This window comes from Siphateles boraxobius, unplaced genomic scaffold (genome assembly GCF_051911475.1).
Source record: "Siphateles boraxobius isolate OS27281-9 unplaced genomic scaffold, OSU_SipBor_1 12, whole genome shotgun sequence".
NCBI lineage: Eukaryota > Metazoa > Chordata > Actinopteri > Cypriniformes > Leuciscidae > Siphateles > Siphateles boraxobius.
In genome coordinates, this window is record NW_027508722.1 from 9,500,572 (window position 1) to 9,506,754 (window position 6,183).

Consider the following 6,183-nt stretch of genomic DNA (forward strand, 5'->3'; position numbering starts at 1 on the left):
AAAGTAGTTTAAAGTTTAAAGTTTAAAGTTTAAAGTTTTAATGGTTTAAAGTTTAAAGTAGTTTAAAGTTTGAAGTATAGTTTGAAGTAATTTAAAGTTGCTAGGGTGTTTCTAGTGGGTTGCTAAGGTGTTCTGGGTGGTTGCCTGGCGGTTGCTAAGGTATTTTAGGTGGTTGCTAGGGTGTTTTGGATGGTTGCTATGGTGTTGCTTGGGTGTTCTACGGTATTTTGGGTGGTTGCTATGGTGTTGCTAGGGTGTTTTAAGGTATTTTGGATGGTTGCCATGGTGTTCTGTGTGGTTGCTATGGTGTTGCTAAGGTGTTGTAAGGTATTTTGGGTGGTTGCTATGGTGTTCTGGGTGGTTGCTAGGCAGTTGCTAGGGTGTTCTGGGGTTGCTAGGCAGTTGCTAGGGTGTTCTGGTGGTTGCTAGGGTGTTGCTAGGGTGTTCTAGGGTATTTTGGGTGGTTGCTATGGTGTTGCTAGGGTGATTTAAGGTATTTTGGGTGGTTGCTAGGGTGTTCTGGGTGGTTGCTAGGCAGTTGCTAGGGTGTTCTGGTGGTTGCTAGGGTGTTGCTAGGGTGTTCTAGGGTATTTTGGGTGGTTGCTATGGTGTTGCTAGGGTGATTTAAGGTATTTTGGGTGGTTGCTAGGGTGTTCTGGGTGGTTGCTATGCAGTTGCTAGGGTGTTCTGGTGGTTGCTAGGGTGTTGCTAGGGTGTTCTAGGGTATTTTGGGTGGTTGCTATGGTGTTGCTAGGGTGATTTAAGGTATTTTGGGTGGTTGCTAGGGTGTTCTGGGTGGTTGCTAGGCAGTTGCTAGGGTGTTCTGGTGGTTGCTAGGGTGTTGCTAAGGTGTTCTAGGGTATTTTGGGTGGTTGCTATGGTGTTGCTAGGGTGATTTAAGGTATTTTGGGTGGTTGCTAGGGTGTTCTGGGTGGTTGCTAGGGTGTTCTAGAGCATTTTGGGTGGTTGCTATGGTGTTGCTAGGGTGTTTTAAGGTATTTTGGGTGGTTGCTAAAAAGAAAGAAAGATTGAAAGAAAGATTAGAAAGAAATAAAGATAGATAGAAAGATTAGTTAGAAAGAAAGAGAGAAAGAAAGAAAGAGAGATAGAAAGATTAGTTAGAAAGAAAGATTAGTTAGAATGAAAGAAAGTTAGAAAGTAAGATTAGTTAGAAAGAAAGAAAAAAAGAAAGATTGAAAGAAAGATTAGAAAGAAAGAAAGAAAGAAAGATAGAAAGATTAGTTAGAAAGAAAGAAAGAAAGATTAGTTAGAAAGAAATAGATTAGTTAGAAAAGAGAGAAAGAAAGAAATATTAGTTAGAAAGAAAGATTAGAAAGAGAGATAGAAAGAAAGATAGAAAGATTAGTTAGAAAGAAAGAAAGATTAGTTAGAAAGAAAGAAAGATAGAAAGTAAAATTAGTTAGAAAGAAAGATTAGTTAGAAAGAAAGAAAGATTAGTTAGAAAAGAAAGAAAGAAAGAAAGAAAGATTAGTTAGAAAGAAAGATAGAAAGATTAGTTAGAAAGAAAGAAAGATTAGTTAGAAAGAAAGAAAGATAGAAAGTAAAATTAGTTAGAAAGAAAGAAAGAAAGAAAGATAGAAAGATTATTTAGAAAGAAAGAGAGAAAGAAAGAAAGAGAGATAGAAAGATTGTGTTCATAAGTGTATGAATTCATGAGTTTATAAGTGTACGAGTTCATGAGTTTAGAGTTTATAAGTTTAAATGAGTAAGAGTTCAGAGTTTATTAATTTATGAGTTTGAGTTCATAAGTGTATGAATTCATGAGTTTATAAGTGTACGAGTTTATGAGTTTAGAGTTTATAAGTTTAAATGAGTAAGAGTTCAGAGTTTATTAATTTATGAGTTTGAGTTCATAAGAGTTTGAATTCATGAGTTTATAAGTGTATGAGTTTATAAGTGTATGAGTTTATGAGTTTAGAGTTTATAAGTTTAAATTAGTCTAAGAGTTCAAGTTTAGAGTTTATTAATTTATTATGAGTTTAAGAGTTTAAGTGTAGATAGATAAGTGTCATAGATATATGAGTTTATTAGTTTAAATGAGTCTCAATGGCTCATATAGTATATAGAATGGCAGTTTGATTCAGTCTAGGGCTTCAAGGAGTTTAGATTTGAATTTTTGACAGTTGGGGAGTTTGAAAATCTGAACATTCCGCCATGTTAAGTCAATGGGAGTTTTTTCCGACTTTGATCGTCATTTTTAGGAAAACCGTAAGTCCGATCAGTTAGAAAAGATATAGCATACCGAGTCAGAACAGTTTGAGTGTCTGAGCCGAGTTTGGAGTATGTGGAGTTAAAGCTCTAGGAGGAGATAGAGTTGTAAATTTTTGACAGAATAATAATAATAATAATAATAAGTTTAAGTACAATATCAGTAAGTTGGCTCTCACAAGCCAACTTAATAATAATAAGTTTAAGTACAATATCAGTAAGTTGGCTCTCACAAGCCAACTTAACTAGAAAAAGTTCGTCGAGACAAACTTTAAGTTGGCTTGTGAAAGTTTGGACCAAAAAGTTTGAAGAAGTTTAAATTAGTTTAAAGTTTAAATTAGTTTAAATTTTAAAGTAGTTTGAAGTTGAAATTAGTTTAAAGTTTAAAGTAGTTTAAAGTTTAAAGTTTAAAGTTTAAAGTTTTAATGGTTTAAAGTTTAAAGTAGTTTAAAGTTTGAAGTATAGTTTGAAGTAATTTAAAGTTGCTAGGGTGTTTCTAGTGGGTTGCTAAGGTGTTCTGGGTGGTTGCCTGGCGGTTGCTAAGGTATTTTAGGTGGTTGCTAGGGTGTTTTGGATGGTTGCTATGGTGTTGCTTGGGTGTTCTACGGTATTTTGGGTGGTTGCTATGGTAAGCCAACTTAATAAGTTTAAGTACAATATCAGTAAGTTGGCTCTCACAAGCCAACTTAATAAGTTTAAATAGGATTTCAGTAAGTTGGCTCTCACAAGCCAACTTAATAAGTTTAAGTAGGATTTCAGTAAGTTGGCTCTCACAAGCCAACTTAATAATAAGTTTAAATAGGATTTCAGTAAGTTGGCTTTCTCAAGCCAACTTAATAATAAGTTTAAATAGGATTTCAGTAAGTTGGCGTTCTCAAGCCAACTTAATAACTGAACTTACTTAAGCTGGACTATGACAATATTTTCTTTTAGATCTGCTGTACAGCCGAAACAAACTTTGTTGCATTATTTTCCTGTTATCATTGCTAAGCAAATGTAAAGCTGCTTTGAAACAATCTGCATTGTAAAAAGTGCATTTTAAATAAAGGCGACTTGAATTGACTTGACACACTAGCAGGGACCGACCAAACAGGCTGGAGTAAAAGATCGCTGGTGAGCGAAGTTGAGGCAGATAAACCTCCAGTAATTTCTGTGTCCCGAAACATCAGAGGATGCAGGGTTGGCAGAAATATCCCCTGAGGGCATCGAGGGAGGTGGATACTCAGTGTTGTGGTTTACTTCCAGGCTTCATTCACTCTAAAGGAAAGCATATTTACAAAGTGTGAGTTGTTCAGACTCAGACTCAACCCTGTTCTGGTCTCGGCTTTAACTTGAATTGGTTTTATTTCATGAGATGTGATGTCGAGATGGCTTGGAAGTCTGTCTGAAAGCTATTTTTCTTTTTTAGGAAATTCCTTCATGCAAAAAAACGCTGTCTTGTCATTGACTGACTGGGCAGTGAAGTGGCAAAACAGCTGCCTCTGATCTCAAGATTTATTCCCATATCAGTTCCTTTAATAAACTGTAATGTGATAGCGTAGCCTACAATCCATGGCACCAACCTTAAAACAAAATAGTTTTCAGACCATGCTTGCCCAGAATTCACCACTATGCATTTCAAACAAACATCATAGCATTCATTTATGTGTTAGACAGTTCACTGCCAAGAGTAAAAACTCATGGTTGAAGAAAGTAAACAAATGAAGGGAAGTTCTTGTTTTCGGTCTTTTTTTAAAATTCCATTTCATGGGTGTCTACATGAATGTATGTTTTGTGCCTGGTGTTTGCAATCCAAAACGAGAATTTGGTCAAGCAATGCTCTCTCTGTAGAGACCCATCTACAGGTGGAGACCCACCAAAATAAGCCTCATATACTGCCTTCCTCTGTAACACCTCTCACCCCCTCAGTAAGCAATGCCTTCAGAAAGAAATCACTTCATGAAGGTCACCATTTCTTGCATATCCAGACGAAGAACTGGATTGACAGAAAAGTCATGAATTTTATTCTAATCTCCTGCCAGAGGAAATGTTGAATCACCACAATTTAGGTTGGCTTCCCTCCTTCCTGTTTATTGTCCATGGCACTCCCATACACTGTAGGATTATAGCTATATTAACACATATTTGGGATATTATTATCCACCTTTCTTTCAGAATCCAGCACCTCTCAACAAATAGAGAAACTGATTAATAAAAAAAAAACTATGGTGTTTCCAAATGGACTTCTGGCATTTTAACAGTTTTATATCCCAAAACTATCTTTGTTAGCATTTTCCATGGAGTATATCTCCATCAAAACATGACAAAAAAGCTTCTGGCATGGTTTGCATCAGCACAGATTTACCAGATGTATCTAACTGTCTCGTTTTCATCCATATCAAACACTGTCTTGATTAATGGAAAATCTGTCATTGTCTTAGTCTCATTTAAGGAAAAATCGTCTCGGCTACGTATGTAACCCTAGTTCCCTGATAGGGAACGAGACGCTGCGTCAAACGCTGCGGGAACGCCCCTGCGTTGTGCGTCATGAAGCACGTATGGAATCAGCCCAATGGAGAGATGAAACGTCATAGGCGGGTGACGTCATCGACCAGGAAACTATAAAGCACCCCAAAAACACAAGCGCATTAGCTTCTGATAGGCTTGAAGGAAGCGCTAACGGGAGTGCCGGGAGTATGGCGGAGCGACGCAGCATCTCGTTCCCTATCAGGGAACTAGGGTTACATACGTAACCGAGACGTTCCCTTTCAAGGGAACTTCGAGCTGCGTCAAACGCTGCGGGAACGCGAATACCCACGTCGCCATAGGACCAAATGACCGTCATGTGAGACTAGCGCACAGAGGACGAGAGCACCTGTGCCCCAGGGGTAGAGCTTAAGTCTAGGTCATAGAACTTAATAAAAGTATGCGGTGAAGACCATCCAGCCGCATCACAAACATCACTCAGGGAAACCCCCGACAAAAGAGCTTTAGAAGCAGCCATACTCCTGGTAGAGTGAGCTCGGACAACCAAAGGTGAAGGCTGGCCAGCCGACTCATAAGCAAGTGAGATAGCCTCAACCACCCACTTGCTCATTCTCTGTTTAGACGCCGGACGCCCTTTCCTGGGTGGCCCGAAACATACAAAAAGTTGTTCTGATTTCCTCCACAGGGCAGCTCTGTGGACATAAGCGTCTAATGCCCTAACAGGGCAGAGTGAATTAAGTTTCTCCTGGTCCGATGACATAAATGGAGGAGGACAGAAAGCCTGCAGAACCGTAGGTCTAACAATATTAGTAGGAACCTTAGGAACGTAACCTGGTCTAGGATGCAGAAAAGCTTTAACCATGCCAGGTGCAAATTCCAGGCACGAGGGTGAAACCGACAGAGCCTGCAAATCTCCGATTCTTTTTAGTGAAGAGATAGCAAGCAAAAAGATAGTCTTAAAAGTGAGAAACTTCTCGGGAACTTCTTCGATAGGTTCAAAAGGAGCTAGGGAAAGACCTTCTAATACAATGGCCAGATCCCAAGTCGGCACCCTCGTACGAACTGCTGGCCTCAGCCTCAAAGTGCCACGGAGGAAACGAGTTATAAGCGGGTGTCTCCCAAGAGAAACTCCACTGAAAGGGACGTGGTAAGCAGCTAGTGCCGCCACATACACCTTTAGTGTGGAGGGGGATAACCCTGTGGAGAAGCGCTCCTGCAGGAATTCCAGCACTGCACCCACTGGGCAGTTAACTGGGTCCTGCAGGTGTTCTCCACACCAAGAAGTGAAAAGTTTCCACTTCAAGGCATAAAGCTTCCTCGTGGATGGAGCTCTGGAGTTAAGAATGGTCTCAACAACCTCGGTTGAGAGACCGGAGTCTATGAGCTGGGCCCCCTCAGAGGCCAAGCCCACAGTTTCCACAATTCTGGGCGGGGGTGAAGTATCGTGCCCCCCGCCTGGGAGAGTAGATCCCTCCTGACCGGGAGCTC